The sequence below is a fragment of the Bos grunniens genome, chromosome 24, assembly GCF_055505025.1.
Source record: "Bos grunniens cultivar Pamir isolate PY7600 chromosome 24, Bosgru_T2T1.0, whole genome shotgun sequence".
Classification (NCBI taxonomy): domain Eukaryota; kingdom Metazoa; phylum Chordata; class Mammalia; order Artiodactyla; family Bovidae; genus Bos; species Bos grunniens.
In genome coordinates, this window is record NC_141188.1 from 41,024,815 (window position 1) to 41,046,609 (window position 21,795).

Sequence of the window (21,795 nt, forward strand, 5' to 3'; positions counted from 1 at the left end):
AACCCCATCTTTACAGCCTCACATGTCTCGGTGTGGGAAGTCAAGGGCTCAGACCTCTGACTCTCTCTGATCTCGGCAAGCAGATGGCTTCACACATCGCTGTCTGCAGCCCCCACGAGCCTGCTCAACTCACATTAAGAGGCAGAGTAGGGAGATGGCCCAGGGTGGGGGCTCGGCAGTGAGATGGGTCCAAACCCCTGCTCCATCATCTTTAGCTGAGGGACCGAGGGTACCTGTAGGGCAGGGTACCCTCAACATAGGAAGAAGACTCTGACATGGATCACCCCAGCACACAACGTAACGCACATGGTACCCACACCATCAGCTCATGGAAACACCCACACACATCCTTCTCTTCTCCCCTTGCCCTCCCTGCTGCCCTGCCCTGAGGCCCAGCTCACCTCTGCTCCCCCTTCAGATGCGGGGCCCCTGTCATTTCCTCAGAGACACCCTCCTGGACCTCCCAGCACCATCTCCCCTGGCTGCTGTCAGCGGCTTTCACTAAGCACAGCTTTGTCCTCATCCACCTCGCCCTCCCCAGGCCTGGAATAACACTGGAATAATAATGAGTAGGAAGAGTGTGTTTAAAGGCCACAGGAACAAAGGAACGACTGGATCCAGGAAAAAATGGTTCTGAGGAAGGGCCAAGAGGGTCTTGCAGGGTTAGGGATGTGGCACCAGGCAGGGAGGCTTGGCTCCCTCCCCCCCTCCCACAGCTTGGCCTTCATCTATTCACTTCTGGGTTACCCCAACGCCCCTGGAAGGCAGTAAAATACAGTCTAAAAACTGATTGCTTTTGAAGCTCTTTCCTAGGATGTACACCTTCTGCCTCAGGGTTCGAGAGACACTATGACCGTGTACTTCCCCGCTGCTTGTTACTGAAGAAGCACCTGTATGGACAAAGCACACCTGGCCTGCGTTCACTGCCCACAACACACGACGGGGACCTTCTCATCTCCTGTGCTTCCCCAAGGAATTCTCTAGATGTGTTCAGAGAGGAGGGTCTACCTTTGGTAGCATGGAGCCCTCAGAGAAAACTTCTAACACTTTGGCATTCATTCCAAGACTAACTTCTCTTCAGTATTGACATCTGGTATTATGTTCATTCCATCCACACTGGATGCCTTGAGTCTCTGGGCTTACAAGGAGCTGAGTGCTGGGTACAGATGCGTGGCCACCAAGACCACGCTTGGAAAGCAGGCACACTTGACAGTAAGGTTTTCTTTCATAGTGTGTGTGTGTGTTTAATCTTCTGTGTCCCTCGCTCTGTGCTCTACAAGCTCTGCTCTACCTTTCTGCTCCCTCCTGTTTCATCTTCTTTCCTGTTATAGCTTCATTTTTCCTTCTACTTGTTTTGTGTGTGTGTTCTGCAGGATTTGGGGAGAGCTGCCTTAGAAAGATTTTTCAGGAAATGTTCTTCATTTTAAGGCTAAACAGTGAAACAACACTCAAACAAGGATTCCTTTGAAACTTCTTATTACTCAACCCCTGTATTCACAGAGGGTTTCCCAGGTGGCTCAGCGGTAAAGAATCCGCCTGCAATGCAGGAGACTCAGGTTGCATCCCTGGGTCAGGAAGATCCCCTGGAGGATGGAAATGGCAATCCACTCCAGTATTCTTGACCGGAGAATCCCATGGACAGAGGATCCTGATGGGCTACAGTCCAGGGGGTCGCCAAAGGTCAGACACGATTTAGTGACTAAACAAAAAAAAAACGATGTTCACAGAAGTGAAAAAAAAAATTCTGATGTAAACATCATGAAGAAATAAACAGCAGCTACCTCCACAGTTTAGGCAAATGCAGCCCAGCATATGACAGATGCCTGATGCCACAGAAAGCATGACTTGACCCAGATTCTCAGTCCCTCAGGGAAGGGTTTCCCACAAAACTTCAGGGCACTTGTGTGAAACACAGATGACTGGACTATTCCTCTCCACATGCAGCAGCTTCTTTTTTAAACATGCAAATATCACCTGTGAATGGGACTGCTTCCCCAAGTGGGCAGGAGGCAGTGTCTGAAGGTGCATCACCAGCGGGGCTGAGGGCTTGGGACAGCAGTGGTTCCCTCTAGTTTGTCATAAAGTGAGGCTTCAGGCAGACACATTCATATTTCTTTCAAATGAAAAGGATTTGGGCTGTAACATTCATTAATGGTTAAGACAGCAATTCTGTCATCTCCAAGGAGAAATTTCTGGCCAAGCAGAAAACAGTCTTCACAAGAAAGGAAAGACTGTCAGTGAACAGAATAAGAATGTCAAGAGACGCTGAAATGGCTTTTCACTTCAGACTTCAATGCCAATCTGTCCAACACAAAGTAAAGTCCCCAAAGTTTTTGCAGAAGAAGTTTACTTTTATGTTGAAAGGGGACCTGAGCAAATGGTCATAGAAGCAGCAAAAGTCACAGGGCATCTAGGGCATGCCCACCAATGGGAGGTGGGTCAGGAGGTTAAATCTAAGGTGCTATGAATCCGCTGTGATGAACTTACAGAGACGTGTTTGAGTACTGGTCATACCTTCAACGGAAGAAGGCAATGGCAACCCATTCCAGTGTTCTTGCCTGGAGAATCCCATGGATGGAGGAGCCTGGTGGGCTGCCGTCTATGGGGTCGCACAGAGTCAGACACGACTGAAGCAACTTAGCAGCAGCAGCAGCAGCAGCATACCTTCAACAATACAGTGCTTTATTTGTTTAAATTAATTTTTATTGGAGTGTAGTTGCTTTATAATGCTGTGTTAGTTTCTGCTGTACAACAAAATGAACCAGCCATACATATACACCTATCGCCTCCCTTTTGGACTTCCTTCCCATTTAGGTCACCACAGAGCAGTGAGTAGAGTTCCTGTGCTGCACAGTAGGTTCTCATTGCTGTTGTTCTGTCTCTAAGTCGTGTCTCTAACTCTTTGCCACCCCTAAGATTGCAGTGCACTAGGCTTCCTTGTCCTTTGCTATCTCCCAGAGTTTGCTCAAACTCACGTCCAATGAGTTGGTGATGCCATCCAACCATCTCGTCCTCTGCCGCCCCATTCTCCTCTTGCCTTCAGTCTTTTCTATGAGTCTTTGCATCAGGTGGCCAAAGTATTGGAACTTTAGCTTCTGTATCAGTCCTTCCAATGAAGAGTCAGGGATGCTTTCCTTTAGGATTGACTGGCTTGATGTCCTTGCTATCCAAGGGACTCTTAAGAGTCTTCTCCAGCACCACAATTCAAAAGCATCAACTTTGGCACTCAGTCTTTTTTACGGTCCAGCTCTCACATCCATACATGATAGGGAATTCTAATAACTTCATCTTCCTCCTAGTGTGGACATCTCCTTTCTCAGAGGCTAGGAACACATGAGAACTGTGTGGGTGTCTCTGGGGAGTGGACACCCCCAAAGCAAAGCATTTGTCTCCTTTATTCATCGCTTGGCCCAGGGTGTTGCCAGGCCTGCTTTCCTCATCTCTAATTCCAGTGCTAATGAGAAATATCTCCAGGCCACAGAGAAGAACCTTCACCTCTCAAATATTCCAGGATCAAAGAGAGACAGCCCATGCCTCTCCATCAGGTGGAGGATGTGAGACCTGTTTTTCCTCCATGATAAGTACTGAGGGCTTGGAAAGAAACTGCCCTAATGGAGAGAAAGTGCCTATTTTATGAGAACAAGTTTACTAAACTTGGTGTTTATACCTCATAATGAGAGTCAGTGAAGAACAGCTCAGTCCTTGAGCTCTTAAGTCCTTAGCTCAGGCCTTGAGCTCTGAGTCCTTAGCTCAGTCCTAGGACAAGAAGAGCTTTTCCTAAAGGTTAGAGCAGAAGGGTAAGACAGGAGAGAAGGTACAAGATCCTGGAGCAACTGAGAGAACAAGGCAGTGTCATTTCTTTTCTTAAAAGACCTTCAGCCAAACCTGGTTCTGAGTTTCTCTATCCGGACATCACTGCTATTCTGACATTCCATTATTGCAGACAGCAGACTTCAAATAGGAATGCCAAGTACCTCATGCCTAAATAGAGAGAGAATCAGAATTTGACATGTTGAATGCATGTAAGTGATCACTGGATAGTCACTGTGTTAGATGATATCTGAACTGAAATTCTTCAGACCTAGGAATCCCCACTGCCAAGTAGAGAACAGGTGTTGCTGCTGACCCCGGTACACTTGGGCTGTTCTGTTTTGATCTATTACATAAATTGGGAGATACAAGAAAATTTAATCTCTTTATGAATTAAAGGGGGCTATTATCTTACATAAGTAAGGATAAAAAATACTTCAGCACTGTATGAAAATATACCTGAAATGCATTTAGTGTGCCAATTAGGTATTTGGTGGAGTCAATCTGAGTGCATTGCATCTCTTCTTGTTGCCATGGTTACTGTTGCCTTGTCGGGGTACATCGCATATCATTTATGTCATAGATGATATTTATTAGCAAAGATAATAGTTTTTCTATTATTTACATGGCTCTCCATCATTCACTGTTTTCTTGTTTTCCTTTATTAATTTTAGATGATGCCATTTCCTTCAAATTTTGGCTGCAAACCTTTAATGGTTTTGATGTGTAAAAAATCAGATTATAAAATAATGATAAAGTAAATAATAAAATAATACATAGTTAAGGAAATGAGAAACTAAACTAAAAAAAAAGATAAGATTTCTGAGTTATTCTACATGTAGCTACTCTGATGACTTTTTTTTTCCCCTTTATTTGCCTTTAGAAAGATAAGGCTTTAAAAAAATTTTCCCCCAGTGGTAGTGGATTTTTATTAACATACTTTGCCTGGTTTTTAGTCTGTAACTCTGGAAAGACACTTAAAAAAAAAACATTTCTTAGCAGTAGCATGAAATAATAGCAGTTTCCTTAATATGCTGGCTATCACAGTGACGGTGATAATAACATATTCGCCCAGTACTTCCCAAATCATAAAGCAGATTCATGTTTGCTTTCTGTCTCAGGAACTGTGATCACCATTTTCCATTAAGGTGATAGAGAGTAGGCTGGGCAACCTGTCCAAGGTCACTTGCTGCTAAAGGACAGAGAGAGAGAGCTCAGCTCGTCCTGGACACTCCAAAGCTCTTGCCCTGCAGCGGGCTGTCCTCCTGACTGTGGCATAGGGGAGGGTCCTGGCAGAAGGGTGGTGGGACCTGATTTCAAATCCAGACACACATGCTGCCTGAAGGGCTAAGCCATCGAGATTGTGAGCCTTTGCTTCCTGGCCTGTCAGGTGGAGAGGATCTCCTTATTCAAAGCAGTAGTTGGGTGGATCAAAAGAGAATTTACATAAAAGGGTGTTAAAAATAAAGCACTACAGACATAGAAAACAAATGTGTGGCTACCAAGGGGAAAAGGGGATGGGTGGGATGAATTGGGAGATTGGGACTGACATATATACACTACTGTGTATAATAATGAGATCAAACCAGTCAATCCTAAAGGAAATCAACATGGAATATTCATTGGAAGGACTGATGCTGAAGCTGAGGCTCCAATACTTTGGCCACCTGATGCAAAGAGCTGATTCATTGGAAAAGACCCTAATGCTGGGAAAGACTGAACAACAAAATCATCTGGCCTGGGAGGATGGGTGGAGGATCTAAGAATCTAGGACTTGCGTGTTAGCCCAGGAGGAGGAGAGCTGTTCTGGGCTGGAACATGAAGCTGTACTTCTGATCCAGAATAGAGATCCTCTTCTCCGTGGCTCTCTGGGTTACCCACTCTGCCCAAACCCTGGACAGTGAGCATGTAGAGGGCCCCCAGTTTAGGGACTTGTGTCTGACTGCATCCCGGGACACCATGCCTGCAGGCTGAGCGACTTGGACAGGTGATGTGCTCAGTTGCTCAGTCGTGCCCAGCTCCTTGCCACCCCATGGAGTGTAGCTCACCAGGCTCCTCTGTCCATGGAATTCTCCAGGCACAAATACTGCAGTGGGTAGCCATTCCCTTCTCCAGGGAATCTTCCCAACCCAGGGATCAAACCTGTGCCTCTTGCGTCTCCTGCATCTCCTGCATTGGCAGGTTGATTGTTTACCACTGTGCCACCTGGGAAGCCCCCAGGCTGGGTGACTTGGACAGGTGAAGCTGCATCCTAGCATAACCAGACGCGGCAGAGGAGGTGTCAGCGGCAGATTCCAGTCCCAGAGGGTTATTTCTGGAGTTCTCTGAGGAAGCTCATGGCATGGCTGCCCACACCGCACCAGACGTGGTGCTGTGGAATTGAGTTTCCAGAACTGTCAGCCCCTCAAGCCTCAAAACTAAAAATAAGTATCTCCTTATTAAAGCAGATTTATTTTTACTAGACTTTTCCACCAGTGCACTATAACTTTCTCCACATTTGAATATTCAAAATATTTTGTCCATAAGGCTTATAATTCTTTAAAATCCATAAACTATAAACTATGACTTGATTTCAGCAAGAAAACTGGCTTCTCATTTTCACCTGTTTCTGGAGCTCCACAGGAAAAGAGTTTACTTTGAAAAGAAGGATGAAGGGAAGTTTATGAATGATAATATAGAATATACTAAAAACCAAACTAAGAGAAAAGAAAAAAGCTCACGATGTCCTTGGAAGGAGGCTAGAGGCATCCAGGCCCCATGCTCAGATCTAAGAATTTTCCTCCTGCTCTGAGGCTTACTGGCCCCACCAAGATGGCTTCTGGCGGGCCTGTGAGTGTAGATGTCTCAGACCATCTGGCAGGAAAAGGAACTCATTAATGGAATCTCAGCACCTCCAAATCTCCAGCTCAACCCTCTGAATTTCAGCCCTTCTCTGACTCCAGGATACAGGGCTGCTTTTTGTCATTTTAAGCAAAATAAGGCACCAGGGGTAAAGAACTCTCATGCCAGTGTAGGAGACATAATAGACATAGGTTTGATCCCTGGATCTGGAAGATCCTCTGGAGGAGGGCATGGCAACCCACTCCAGTATTCTTGCCTGGGAAATCTCATGATCAGAGGAGTCTGGCAGGCCATAGACCATAGGGTCGCAGAGTCGGACATGACTGAAGTGACTTAGCATGCACGCATAAAGCTAATAACTCTCCTTTTTAATGAGAAACGTGAGTTCCATTTCATTCCATCTTTTAAGTTCTTATCATTAACATTTTGATTGACACTTGCAGAAAGCAGCAGAAGCCAGCAGGAGGGTTTGACAGTTAGAGGACTTGCTTATCATAAGAACCAGGACTCCGTTCGTGTTGTCTTACAGCACTGTTGATGCAAGATGGCTGCTGAAATTGTTCTGGACTAACATTGAGAATATTCATTATGTTCTCTTACTAGGTCACCAGTTTCCTTTTACTTAGAACATCCTGCTCGAGTTGACTGTGATTACCACACTTCGGCTGAGAGCCAAAGAACTGATGCTTTCAAATTGTGGTGCTGGAGAAGACTCTTGAGCATCCTTCGGACTACAAGGAGATCAAACTGGTCAATCCTAAAGGAAATCAACCCTCAATATTCATTGGAAATGAGGTAGGAGATATTTTATTTAAAGTAATGTCCCTATCTAGTTATATTACATGGAAATTCTTCAGGCAAGGGAGACACATATAGATGTACCAACAAAACAGAGCAACTGAACTCCCTCCATTTTCTGAGGAAAGGATTCCTCCCCACTTTGTGGACGCGATGAAATCCAGAGTTCTCTCAGCTAAGCAGAGCTTGGGCTCTGCCTGAAATCAGCCCATAGAGTCACAGCCCTGTTGATCAATGACTGCAAAGCACCTATTTTTCTTTTAAGAAAAGTCGAATGGGTAATTGTATTGGAGAGGAAGTACAGTGCAACCCAACTATGCTAATCTGTTGAACTTTTAGTTAAACGAGGAGAAAACTCACTAATTTTCTTTTCCTCTAGAAGATAAACATATCTCCTATCACATTCTGGAAGATACAAACATAGAACTACTGTGGCTGAAGACATACTAATTACAAATGATCAACATTTTCATCCAACCAAATAGGAATTATTACACCAAATTAACACACCCAAGGGGAAATTTATTCCTTAGTTTGTTACTATATAACCTCAGAATAACAGAGGGCATCTGTCTCTATTGAGCCTTAATTGCAAAGAAACCCAATCAGTAAAAATATGCAATTCTTTTTTCTTACACTCTAATAATCCCTCTTGGCTCAGAGGTAAAGAATCTGCCTTCAGTGTAGAAGATGCAGGTTTGATTCCCGGGTTGGGAAGATCCCCTAGAGGAGGGCATGGCAACCCCCTCCAGTATTCTTGCCTGGGAAATCCCATGGACAGAGGAGCCTGCCAGGCTATAGTCCCTGGGGCAACAAAGAGTTGGACACAACTGAATGACTAACATTTTCACTTTCAGTAATCTCTCAGCTTTTAATGCTTAAGTTTGTGCAAGCTTCTTGCCTATCTTGCTAACGAAGTACATTTTCCAATCCCCCAATTTATAAGAATACAAGGAGACACTGCTGGTTCCCCCCACGCCCTGTGGGGATGGCAGAGAGAGACTCCACCACTGAGACGGCGGTTCCTATAGGTTTAGATTTGTCCTGTGATCAGAGAGGACCACGGAGGCAGATGACGGGGTCTTTCGCTTTAAAAACGAGAAGATGAAGGTCAGAGTAGTGAAGCAGGGTTAGGATAAGCGCATAAGACAAAAGTACAAGTCTCTTGGCCTCTGGAAGCTTCTTTACCCAACACTCCTTTCTGGAACAATAACACCAACCTAACACACAAACAAGGCATCCTTCCCAACAAAAATCAGCGTCTGTGTTTTTGCTGTTGCTTTTGTTTTTAACTCTGGGGAGTATAACCAACTCAATATCTTCTTTTCCTTTGATTTTCAAGCACTTTGTTTGCCGTACAAGTCTGGGCGAAGAACAAAAATAAAAATAAAACCTGGATTCATTATCCTGTGAGGCAGGAATAAATCATGACAGCAGCACAAATTTAAATAGAAATCACAGGTAAACAGTGGTGAAATAGCAGGTATTCTGAAGCATGGAGGCTTGTTAGAAGTCTTCTCCAGTTTAAGATTTAAAAACTTTGTTCAGAAACTCTTAACTTTGAAACTTGAAACTCCAAAGCCCCCAGCCTCTGGTTCTATTGTAGCCAAAAGTTTCTAAAAGTCTCTGGAGAATAATCTTTAGATTCTGAGGAAGAGCTACCAATGATCGGAATGATCGTAACTGATGGTGTGGTAGGTGGTAAATAATAATTGTTCCTGATGATTTCTGTGCTTATTTTAATCAGAAGATTATAGACATTGTGCTCAAACAACTGTACAAAGTAATTTAGTTACACTGTTGAATGTCAGAGAATTAATTAACTTTTAAGATGCTCCAGGATACAGTGAGGATTAATTCTGCAACTCTTTCATCATGGAACTTCATTAAAACTTGAGGCTCATAGTTTGTAATGAATGTGGAAGTTTCTAAAATGAAACTTTGCCAGTGTTACTAATTACTTAGTAATTAATTGTAGGTGGTCAGAACTTGAGAGGATGGATTAATTGATCTGTAATATTTAAGATTTTAATGAAAAGTAGAATACCTTGCTTCGCAGGTATATTTTCTGGTTGCACTTGGATAACCTCGCTCTCGTTTTATTCTCACTGAAAAGTCTTTCATGTGGACATTCTAGTATTATTTCAGTTTCTGTTTTGGATGAGGAAATGGATTCAGTTACTAAATCTTACACATAAACCTAAGTGACTGGTACATAATTATCACTTAGTCACTTACTTAGTCATGTCTGACTCTTTTGAGACCCCATGGACTGTAGCCCACCAGGCTCCTCTGTCCATGGGATTTCCCGGCAAGAATACCAGAGTGGATTGACATTTCCTTGCCCAGGGGATCTTCCTGTCCCAGGGATCAAACCCATATCTCCAAATTCTTTGCTGCTGAGCCATCAGGGAAGACCAACTGGTACATAATTTGAGGCAATCTTATCTACATGTTCTAAAAACATGTGTGTGTATGTGTGTGTGTGTTTGTGTTAGTCCCTCAGTCGTATCTGACTCTTTGAGACCCCTTTGACTGTAGTCCACAAGGTTCCTCTGTCCATGGAATTCTCTAGGCAAGAATACTGGATGGGTTGTCATTTCCTTCTCCAGGGGATTCTTCCCAACCCAGGGATCCAACCTGGGTCTCCTGCATTGCAGGCAGATTCTTTGCTGTCTGGGCCACCAGGAAAGCCCTGCAAAAATATGTATGTCATGTAAAAATGCATTCCATTAATCAGATGCTTTTTAACCATGAAGACTTTTTTTTTTTTTTAATCAAAAAAGCAAGTAACTGAGAAAGAACTGCTCTTGAAATCCCATCTTTTGGTCTTAAAAAAAGGACCTGCACACAGCCACTGTGGTACATACCCATCCCACGTAGTTACTCTGTGGTGATGCAGACCGGTATGAGTCCACCCAAAGCCTGGGTCCATGTCTTCACCCTGTTCCCTGGGTAGGAGGCCCAGAGTGAATAGTTAAAAGTCTAGAGGCCTCAGCTTCCTGACCTGCCAAACCCGGTCAGTACTTGCCTTACAGGGTTCGTTCAGAACAGTCAGTGAAACAACATATTATAACAGTCTATAAACTCTTATGCATTTTTGGTCATGCATAAAACTATGTGGAATATTTTTATTAATTCTATATCTATCTATCTATATATATAGATACAGATATCAGGATTTATCTACATTCTTATAAGCAAGAACATGAATGGTAGAAAGAGGACTTGGCCTTAAGTAGGGAGCCTCTAGAAGAGAAAGTTGGTCCACACAGGATGCCGGAAACACTTGTGCACAGTAGAGTCATTTTGCAAAGAATAAGATGGAAAAAAAGAACTATTTTTAGCTCTGCTTACATCTTTTTGGCAAATAGTTGGGTATTTTCCCTCAAACTTTGTAAGTTTTATAAAGGTGAGTTGATTTTCAAACTATCTGAAAGCTTCCCTCTACAATACCATGAAGATCAAGGTTCTATTCTACAAAATTAAAAAAAAAAAAATAGAAGCCAGTATGCCATATATAACTTTGATGAGGATTTTAAAAGGCAATTTAAAAACAAATCAAATAAGTTTACTAAGTGGCTTTTCAAAAAATACAAAGCAGTGCAATTAATCACAGATCTATTTAGGAATAATTGTTTCTTTCAAAATTATTACATCATCAGGGAGCTACACCAAGTCAAACTCTGTAAACTGCTGAGATTCAGTTACATCTCCTGAGTGAGGTAGGTGCTGCCTAAGGACTCCCAGACTCTTCATTTCACTTAACTGCATTTCATTCCCACAAAAACTCTACAAGGATGCTTGTTATGAGTCAAGTAACTGAGGCTCAGAGATGTTAAACTACTTGCCCATCTTAAGGGCACAGTGGGTCGATGATGGAGGGTGAATGAGTCTGGAGGCAAAGTCAACAAACTCCAAAGCCAGCTTTCTTCTCCCCTACATATCGCCTCCCAGCAACGGAGGGTGAGAGGGTCTGTGAGCATCTACAGATGACCTGGAGCTGGAGATGGCACAGGGGGAGGAGAGACTTGGGTGTATAGTAGTGCTCGCGATGACCAGAGGGAGGGCTCAGATCTGTGTGGTTGGGAGGAGGCAGAGGATGCAGCTGGGTCCGTTCTGAAAGAAGGGGGAGGTGAGTGATGGATGGGACCACAGAGATCTAGGGAATGAGGGCAGGAGGAAAGCATAGGCTGAGCACAAGTGAAATGCAGGAGAGAGCATTTGGGGACATGAATAAGCAGGTCAACTGATCTGGGTGAAGCATCTGCCTGTGTGAGGAAAGGCAGGACCAGAGGTGAGGCTGCGGCTGGAGCTGAGCTGGGGGAGCGTGGCACGCTGGTCTGGGCATGCAGCCTTTATCGTGATGGCAATGGAAGTAGCCATGGCCCCATTACTGCATGGCAAATGGAAGGGAAAAAAGTGGAAGTAGTGACAGATTTCCTCTTCGTGGGCTCTAAAATCACTGCAGACAGTGACTGCAGCCATGAAATCAGAAGATGATTGCTTCTTGGCAGGAAAGCGATGACAAATAGACAGTGTGTTGAAAAGCAGAGACATTACTCTGCCAACAAAGGTCCATGTAGTCAAGGCTATGGTGACTCTTCCCAGTGGTCACATATGGCTGTGAGAGCCAGACTGTAAGAATGCAGAACGCCAAAGAATTGATGCCTTCGAACTGTGGTGCTGGACAAGAGTCCTGAAAGACTCTTGGACAGCAAGGAGATCAAACCGGTCAATCTTAAGGGAGATCAACCTTGAATATTCACTGGAAGGACTGAAGCTGAAGCTCCAGTATTCTGGTCACCTGATGAGAAAAGAGGACTCATTGGAAAAGTTCCTGATGCTGGGAAAGATAGAGGGCAGAAGGAGAAGAGGATGTCAGAGGATGAGATGGCTGAACGGCCTCACTGAAGCAATGAATGTGAACTTGGGCAAACTCCGGGAGATGGTGAGGGACAAGGAGGCCTGGCATGCTGCAGTCCAGGGGGTTGAAAAGAGCTGGACATGACTGGCTGAGTGAACAACAACTGGGTGAGTGAACAACGGCACTGGCCTTGGGGGCATCTACTGCATGTGGTCAGCAGTAACGTCAGGCCAGTCATGTGCCAACAATTACTATTTCAAGAGTTGGACCTTAAAGAAGACTGAGTGCTGAAGAATTGATGCTTTCAAACTGTGGTGTTGGAGAAGACTCTTGAGAGTTCCTTGGACAGCAAGGAGACTAAACCAGTCAATCTCAAAGGAAATCGACCCTGAATATTCATTGGAAGGACTGATGCCGAAGCTTCAATACTTTGGCCACCTGACTCGAAGAGCTGACTCACTGGAAAAGACTCTGATACTGGGAAAGATTTAGGACAGGAGGAGAAGGGGGTGACAAGGATGAGATGGTTGGATGGCATCACCAACTCAATGGACATGAGTTTGAGCTGGGAGATAGTGAAGGACAGGGAAGCCTGGCGTGCTGCAGTCCATGGGGTCACAAAGAGTCAGACTCAACTGGGTGACTGAATAACAATTATTTTAAAGCCAAATGAAGTATGTAGATGAGAAAAAAAATGCCTGCTGGTGCTTAGGCAACAAAGTTTTGTTTTTCTGGGGTGCAAGAACACCAACATTTCCTTGATGGAATAAACCATGGACACTTGGGCACAGACTGTTCTCAGCATTTAATTGCTAAGGGCCTGAGCCAAGGCAGGATTCCAGAAATCCAGAGATCCACAATAGATCATAAAATGCCTCATGAAAATAAGCACAGAAAAATATTTTTAAAGATCTTTTGAAGGCATGCATTGGTTATATTATCACATTTTAGCAAGACTGTAAATTTGTTTAGGAAACACACGAGACTGTAATGAAGGTGCCAGGGGAACTGAGGCGAGCGGAATTCAGTATCTGGGTCCTTTCATCGTGTCGGCTTCTGTCCACACCCCTGGGCTGATCTTGACAGACTCAGCTCAGTTTCAGCTTGCAAAATATTCAACAGAACTGTTTAGTTCTACTTGATCGCCTTGATCTGCTCACCGTCTCCAGGAACCTAAGGTGGTCACTGCTGAAACCAGAGGCCCCCCTCTCATTCCCTGTCACTCATCACAACCCAGGAGTCTCTTTTCCGTTATGTTTAACTTTGCTTTCCTTCCTCCATCTTCGCTCCTGAAAATATTCTCCCTGAAGGGTTGGCAGTCTTGTTCCCCTTCTTGTCCCTGGCCCCTCGTCTTCACCTTCAGCCCCAGCAGATGCTCCACACCCAGGAGCTCACCCAGCTCCCTGGGTGAACTGATGTTGGTGCCCTGGGGGCAGCAGCTCAGTGCCCAGGCTGGGGGACCAACGCCGTCCTGCCTGAGCTCGGATCCCCATCCCACCACTCAGCAGCCTGGGCAGTTTTCTTACCGTCAGGTGAAAGTTTAACAGGGACAAGGAGTTTAGTCTGTTCTGTCCACTGCTGTATCACTGGAGTTTGGAGCAGTGCCTTTCTAAGGGTTTGTTCAATGGATAAGTGAGGAGCAAATGAACGGCTACCATGTGGATGCTGAATACAGCAAAGTTAGTGTCATTCCGGTATTCATATGCCAGAAACCAACTCTGTTCTGACCTCATCCTAATTCCGGGGGAGGATGGGGGATGGGATGGTGACAGAGTGATGCCTGGGGGTCAGAGGGCTTGGGGTTGCCACCAGTGACAGTGTCAACGACAGACTAAGTTCTTGGCTCTGATGTCCTTATTTCTCTGTGCAGAAGTTGGCTGAGATAACCTTCTGAGTCCTTTCTCACTGTAAAGCTCCAGGACCGTCATATTTGGCTGGATGACAAGGCCCCTTAGAGTCCAACTAGAAGTGGGGAGTTGCAGTGGAGGCAGGAGCGGGGGAGCGGGTGGGGTCGTCTGGATGGGGGCTTCCTGTCCAACTACAGTCTCCACAGGCTGAGGACAGGGGTCTCTTGGTGTTTTGATCACTGCTCACTAGCTTAAGCAGTTTACTTTAATTCAGACTAAATAAACAAAGGGCCAAATCTCTATGTTTCATGCAAAGATGTGTGGCACATACACAGCTAGAATGGGTTCAATTGTAGATTTTAAAATCAACTATTTTTATAAAAATGGAAGATAAATATTATTTCCATGGTTTCTACTATGTTCCAGGCCCAGTCATACATCTATATTTATGGAATGGGTAGCCATTCTCTTCTCCAGGGGATCTTCTGGACCCAGGGGTTGAACTCAGGTCTTCTGCATTGCACATTGCAGGCAGACTGTTTACCATCTGAGCTACCGGGGAAGCACCTACATCCATACACCTCCATTCAAAAATCAAAGGTTCGAATATTTGTATTCATTTTACAGTTGAAGACACTGAGACTCTCAGGGGAAAACAAATGTATGCATCTGAATCAATCAACTAAGATTCACTAAAAACCTATAATGTGAACAGTAATGGAGAAAAAATAAAAGCATAATGAAAACTAGTTCTCATTCTTTAGCAGCCTCTAGTCTTCTTGAGAAAATAAGACACACACACAAATAAGCCCCTTCGTAGATCACAGCCTTGTCGTGGTGAAGGGGCCTGCGTAACTCAATGAAGATATGAGTCATGCTGTGCAGGGCCACCGGAGACAGACAGGTCATAGAGTAGAGTTCTGACAAAATGTGGTCCACTGGAGGAGAGAATGGCAATCCACTCCAGTATTCTTGCCTGGAGAACCCCATCAGTTCAGTTCAGTTCAGTTCAGTCACTCAGTCATGTCCAACTCTTTCCGACCCCATGAATCATAGCACGCTAGGCCTCCCTGTCCATCACCAACTCCCAGAATTTACTCAAACTCATGTCCATCGAGTCAGTGATACCATCCAACCATCTCATCCTCTGTTGTCCCCTTCTCCTCCTGCCCCCAATTCCTCCCAGCATCAGGGTCTTTTCCAATGAGTCACCTCTTCGCATGAGGTGGCCAAAGTATTGGAGTTTCAGCTTCAGCATCAGTCCTTCCAAAGAACACCCAGGACAAATCTCCTTTAGGATGGACTGGTTGGATCTCCTTGCAGTCCAAGGGACTCTCAAGAGTCTTCTTCAAACCACAGTTCAAAAGCATCAATTCTTCGGCACTCAGCTTTCTTCACAGTCCAACTCTCACATTCATACATGACCACTGGAAAAACCATAGCCTTGACTAGACGGACCTTTGTTGGCAAAGAACCTCATAAACAGTATGAAAAGGCAAAAATATATGACACTGGAAGATGAGCCCCCTGGTCAGAAGGTGTCCTGTATGCTACTGGAGAAGAGCAGAAGGCAATTACAAATAGCTCCAGAAAGAATGAAGCAGCTGGGCCAAAGCAGAAATGACACTCAGTTGTGGATGTGTCTCGGGGTGAAAGTAAAGTCCGATGCTGTAAAGAACAATATAGCATGGGAACCTGGAATGCTAGTATCAGGCACTGAGCTAGACATTAGAAACACACATGATGTGTAAAACACCATCTCTAAGGTCTGGAAGCTCATATGGGCTGAACTGCTGTGGAAAGTTTCAAGACCAAAATGAGCCTGGACGAAGGGAGAAGATGTGACAGGAGTGAAGAAGGCAGGAAGGATGGAACAAAGGAACCAGCACAGAAATAAGAATCTCCATGGCCAGAGACAGGAAATGTGGGGCACCTGGGAGACTTCACCTTCTGAAGCACAAAAGTCATGTGGGAAGGAGCACTTAAAGAAAACCTATGGAAAGTCTTGGAAGGTTCATACGGAAAACCAGCTAACACTGCTTTAATTCTGAGAATGGACCTTGTAGAAGGTAATTTGAGTCCTGAATACCAACTAGTTACCTCAGAGCAGAGGAATTTATTATTAGGATCATTAAGGAACCGCCTTACTGCCTGCCGTTCTTGTCTGATTACCATAATTTTTTCCCAGCCACTTTCATCGTCAATATAGGCCTTTGGGAAGTGTGCAAAATTTATAATATGGCAGGCATTAGGAAAAACAAAGTGAGCTTTATAAGGCGTTTTGTTAGATTCTCTTAATAGCAGTGATTGAATATGACAGCTATTATAACTAATGGTTCTGCCGATTGTGTGAATTAGAGTATGTTAAACACTGCTCTGGGAGGCAGAAGATGCTATTAGAGAATACTGAGGTGGACGGGAGGGGCCTGGAAAAAAGTCCTGTGCTGGCCTGGGGAAGCCAGCGAACAGACTGTATAAGGTGGGGGAGGGGAGCTACGTTTCTAGCAATTTCCTTTATGAGAAAACTGTTTAGTGAGTATAATCTTATTCCCTTGTTGCAGATCGAAGCCTTTAGTACCAATTACAAAGAAACGTGTTCAAGGTGCAAGTTTTACATTCTACAGTATAAATAAGAATAAACAGTTTGGGGAGGACACAGTTAAGATCCTTCCCCCTCAGTAGTTCTATTTCCATCAAGTAAATAAATTCCTCTCAAGATGACCCTGAGAATCCTGAACAGCAGGAGAATGTCTAAATCTGAACCCAGCCAGGCAGGTTCAGAGCCCCCAGCTGCTGTGTTGGTGCCAGCCTGATGCTTTGAAATGCACACAGAATTCAGGGTCAGGTGTTCTGGATTCAGATCCCACCTCTTCTGCCACAGCGTGGTCCTGCACACTTTGCCTATCCACCCTGAACCTTCAGGTGCCGACATCATAAAATCAGAGTCAGAATATTTACCACGCATAGAGTTGCTGTGAGGATGAAATAAAATTCACTAGACCATGTATATGAATTGTCTTTCACAGGGCTTTGCAGCAGGAGCTGAGTGTGTGCAATTAGCATTATTGTCAATAAATCTGGTGCTCTGAGGTTACAGAACTAAGAATATGCTGGACTTAACCAGAAGACCCAGGTCTTGGATTAGCTACTAGGAAGACCCTTGACTTCCTCACCAGTTAAGTGACAACACTCTAATGACAATAACATCCATTTTGCCTAAATGACAAGATTATGGGAAACTTTAAAGGTATATATTAAAGTCATTTTTCACCCTAGAGTTCATTCCTGGATGCAAGATACTCAAGGGTAAGGTCATTTGCCTGCATTTAATGCACTGTGAACATACTACTACTCACTCTGGTGGTGATGGTTTAGTTACTCAAGTCGTGTCCCTCTCTCGAAACCCCATAAACTATAGGCTGTCAGGCTCCTCTGTCCATGGGATTTCCCAGACAAGAATACCAGAGTGGGTAGCCATTTCTTTCTCCAGGGGATCTTTCCAATCCAGGGATTGAATCCTCATCTCCTGCATTGCAGGCGGATTCTTTATTATTGAGCTACCAGGGAAGCCCACTACTGATTCTATTAGCACCAAAAAAGAGACTATATCTAATAGTATATAATTTTTCAGTAGCGGCATCTTATTGTGAATCCGACTCTTCAAGGTTGTATTAACATGCAAACTTAGACTCTGAAAATGGATCTCATAAACATTAAGTAGTATGTAATACACTTGAAGTTGAATGGTTCTATGAAGACCTACAAGACCTTTTAGAACTAACACCCAAAAAAGATGTCCTTTTCATTATAGGGGACTGGAATGCAAAAGTAGGAAGTCAAGAAACCCCTGGAGTAACAGGCAAATTTGGCCTTGGAGTATGGAATGAAGCAGGGCAAAGGCTAATAGAGTTTTGCCAAGAAAATGCACTGGTCATAGCAAACACCCTTTTCCAACAACACAAGAGAAGACTCTATACATGGACATCACCAGATGGTCAACACCGAAATCAGACTGATTATATTCTTTGCAGCCAAAGATGGAGAAGCTCTATATAGTCAACACAAACAAGACCAGGAGCTGACTGTGCTCAGATCATGAACTCCTTATTACCAAATTCAGACTGAAATTGAAGAAAGTAGGGAAAACCACTAGACCATTCAGGTATGACCTAAATCAAATCCCTTATGATTATACAGTGGAAGTGAGAAATAGATTTAAGGGCCTAGATCTGATAGATAGAGTGCCTGATGAACTATGGAATGAGGTTCATGACATTGTACAGGAGACAGGGATCAAGACAATCCCCATGGAAAAGAAATGCAAAAAAGCAAAATGGCTGTCTGGCGAGTCCTTACAAATAGCTGTGAAAAGAAGAGAAGTGAAAAGCAAAGGAGAAAAGGAGAAATATAAGTATCTGAATGCAGAGTTCCAAAGAATAGCAAGAAGAGATAAGAAAGCCTTCCTCAGTGATCAATGCAAAGAAATAGAGGAAAACAACAGAATGGGAAAGACTAGAGATCTCTTCAAGAAAATCAGAGATACCAAGGGGACATTTCATGCAAAGATGGGCTCGATAAAGGACAGAAATGGTATGGACCTAACAGAAGCAGAAGATATTAAGAAGAGGTGGCAAGAATACACAGAAGAACTATACAAAAAAGATCTTCATGACCCAGATAATCACGATGATGTGATCACTGACCTAGAGCCAGACATCCTGGAATGTGAAGTCAAGTGGGCCTTAGAAAGCATCACTACGAACAAAGCTAGTGGAGGTGATGGAATTCCAGTTGAGCTATTTCAAATCCTGAAAAATGATGCTGTGAAAGTGCTGCACTCAATATGCCAGCAAATTTGGAAAACTCAGCAGTGGCCACGGGACTGGAAAAGGTCAGTTTTCATTCCAATCCCAAAGAAAGGCAATGCTAAAGAATGCTCAAATTACCACACAATTGCACTCATCTCACACGCTAGTAAAGTAATGCTCAAAATTCTCCAGGCCAGGCTTCAGCAATATGTGAACCGTGAACTTCCTGATGTTCAAGCTGGTTTTAGAAAAGGCAGAGGAACCAGAGATCAAATTGCCAACATCTGCTGGATCATGGAAAAAGCAAGAGAGTTCCAGAAAAACATCTATTTCTGCTTTCTTGACTATGCCAAAGCCTTTGAATGTGTGGATCACAAGAAACTGTGGAAAATTGTGAAAGAGATGGGAATACCAGACCACCTGACCTGCCTCTTGAGAAATCTGTATGCAGGTTAGGAAGCAACAGTTAGAACTGGACACGGAACAACAGACTGGTTCCAAATAGGAAAAGGAGTATGTCAAGGCTGTATATTATCACCCTGCTCATTTAACTTATATGCAGAGTACATAATGAGAAATGCTGGACTGGAAGAAGCACAAGCTGGAATCAAGATTGCCGGGAGAAATATCAATAACCTCAGATATGCAGATGACACCACCCTTATGGCAGAAAGTGAAGAGGAACTGAAAAGCCTCTTGATGAAAGTGAAAGTGGAGAGTGAAAAGGTTGGCTTAAAGCTCAACATTCAGAAAACAAAGATCATGGCATCTGGTCCCATCACTTCATGGGAAATAGATGGGGAAACAGTGGAAACAGTGTCAGACTTTATTTTTTTGGGCTCCAAAATCACTGCAGATGGTGACTGCAGCCATGAAATTAAAAGAGGCTTACTCCTTGGAAGGAAAGTTATGTCCAACCTAGATAGCATATTCCAAAGCAGAGACATTACTTTGCCAACAAAGGTTCGTCTAGTTAAGGCTATGGTTTTTCCTGTGGTCATGTATGGATGTGAGGGTTGGACTGTGAAGAAGGCTGAGTGCCAAAGAATTGATGCTTTTGAACTGTGGTGCTGGAGAAGACTCTTGAGAGTCCCTTGGACTGCAAGGAGATCCACTCAGTCCATTCTGAAGGAGATCAGCCCTGGGATTTCTTAGGAAGGAATGATGCTGAGGCTGAAACTCCAGTACTTTGGCCACCTCAGGTGAAGAGTTGACTCATTGGAAAAGACTCTGATGCTGGGAGGGATTGGGGGAAGGAGGAGAAGGGGACGACAGAGGATGAGATGGCTGGATGGCATCACTGACTCGATAGACGTGGGTCTGGGTGAACTCCGGGAGTTCGTGATGGACAGGGAAGCCTGGCGTGCTGTGATTCATCGGGTCGCGAAGAGTCGGACACAACTGAGCGACTGAACTGAATTGAACTGAATACACTCGAATCCATAACATGACCCTCCACTAAGAAAATGTGAACATAAATAGACTGTTTCCACTACTAAATCATGGAGACTTAGAATTTACTAATTATAGTTCCCTCTCCAAAGATTAACATCAGAACAAGCATGCTTTTTAAAAATAAACACAGAACTGGAGTGCCATTAAGGAAAAGAAAAACTTCCTCAATTGCTGGGCAGCATCTAATTGATTTTGGAAGAAAGTCAAGAGTTAATTTTATATTTTCCCCTGGAACTGTAAGCAGTCTGGAGATTCTAAGGTCACAGCGTTGCCAGTATAAGAAGTCAGAGCGGGCCTGTCCGGAGCTCAGTGATGGTGCATGCCCTGGAAGCCAGGGGAAATTAAAACTCTGATCTTTGCTAATTTAACCCCGTGCCTTCCCTGGTGGCTCAGACAGCAAAGAATCCACCTGTAACGCAGAAGACCCAGGTTTGATCTCTGGGTTGGGAAGATCCCTGGGAGGAGAAAATGGCAACCCACTCCAGCATTCTTGCCTGGAGAATCCCATGGACAGAAGAGACTGGCAGGCTACAGTCGCAACAGTCTGACATGATTGAGCGACTAAGACACTTTCACTTGCTAATTTAATGCCCATGCCTATCCTTGGACATGAGCCAAGTAAAAATTATTTTCCCTCAGCATGTAGAAGAGGCCAGATGGGATTTGAACATTCTCCTCCACCTCTACGTGGTATCTTATTATTTTAAGAGCAAAGATCTGGGTTAGAGTACAGGCAGCCTCAGGAGATTATCACAAGTAAACTGTGAAAAGAGTTAAATTGTATCTGCTCATCATTAGCAGACATACTCTTCCTTGTTGATTTCCTTGTTCTCTTTTTCTCCTCCAGTTGGAATTCTGGACCATGAACAGGAGGTCAGGGAGATTGGGAGGGTGGGGTGGCGGGGAGCAGGTCCAAGCAGACATTACTGTCAAGACCATTGATCCAAACAATGTTATGATGATCGGTGTAGAAAAAGAGGACGAGGATTGGGGCACGAGCATGACTTTGGTCTCAGGATGTGAAAGAAAAAGTATGGCTTAAGAATCCTAGACTTTCACCATGGGTCTCCCCTCCCCCGCCCAGCTGCTAACACAGTTCCCTGAGCTTACAAAAGACAATTTCACAGAATAGCATCATGTGTGATTTTTTTTTTTCTTCTTTTTGGCTTGGTAATCAATTAACAGGGCTTCCCAGGTGGCTCAATGGGTAAAGAATCCACCTGCAAAGCAGGAGACACCAGAATCTCTGGTTTGATCCCAGGGTCAGGAAGATCCCCTGGAGGAGGGCATGGCAACCCATTCCAGTATACTTGCCTGGAAAATCCCATGGACAGAGGAGCCTGGTGGGCTACAGTCCATGGGGTCAAAA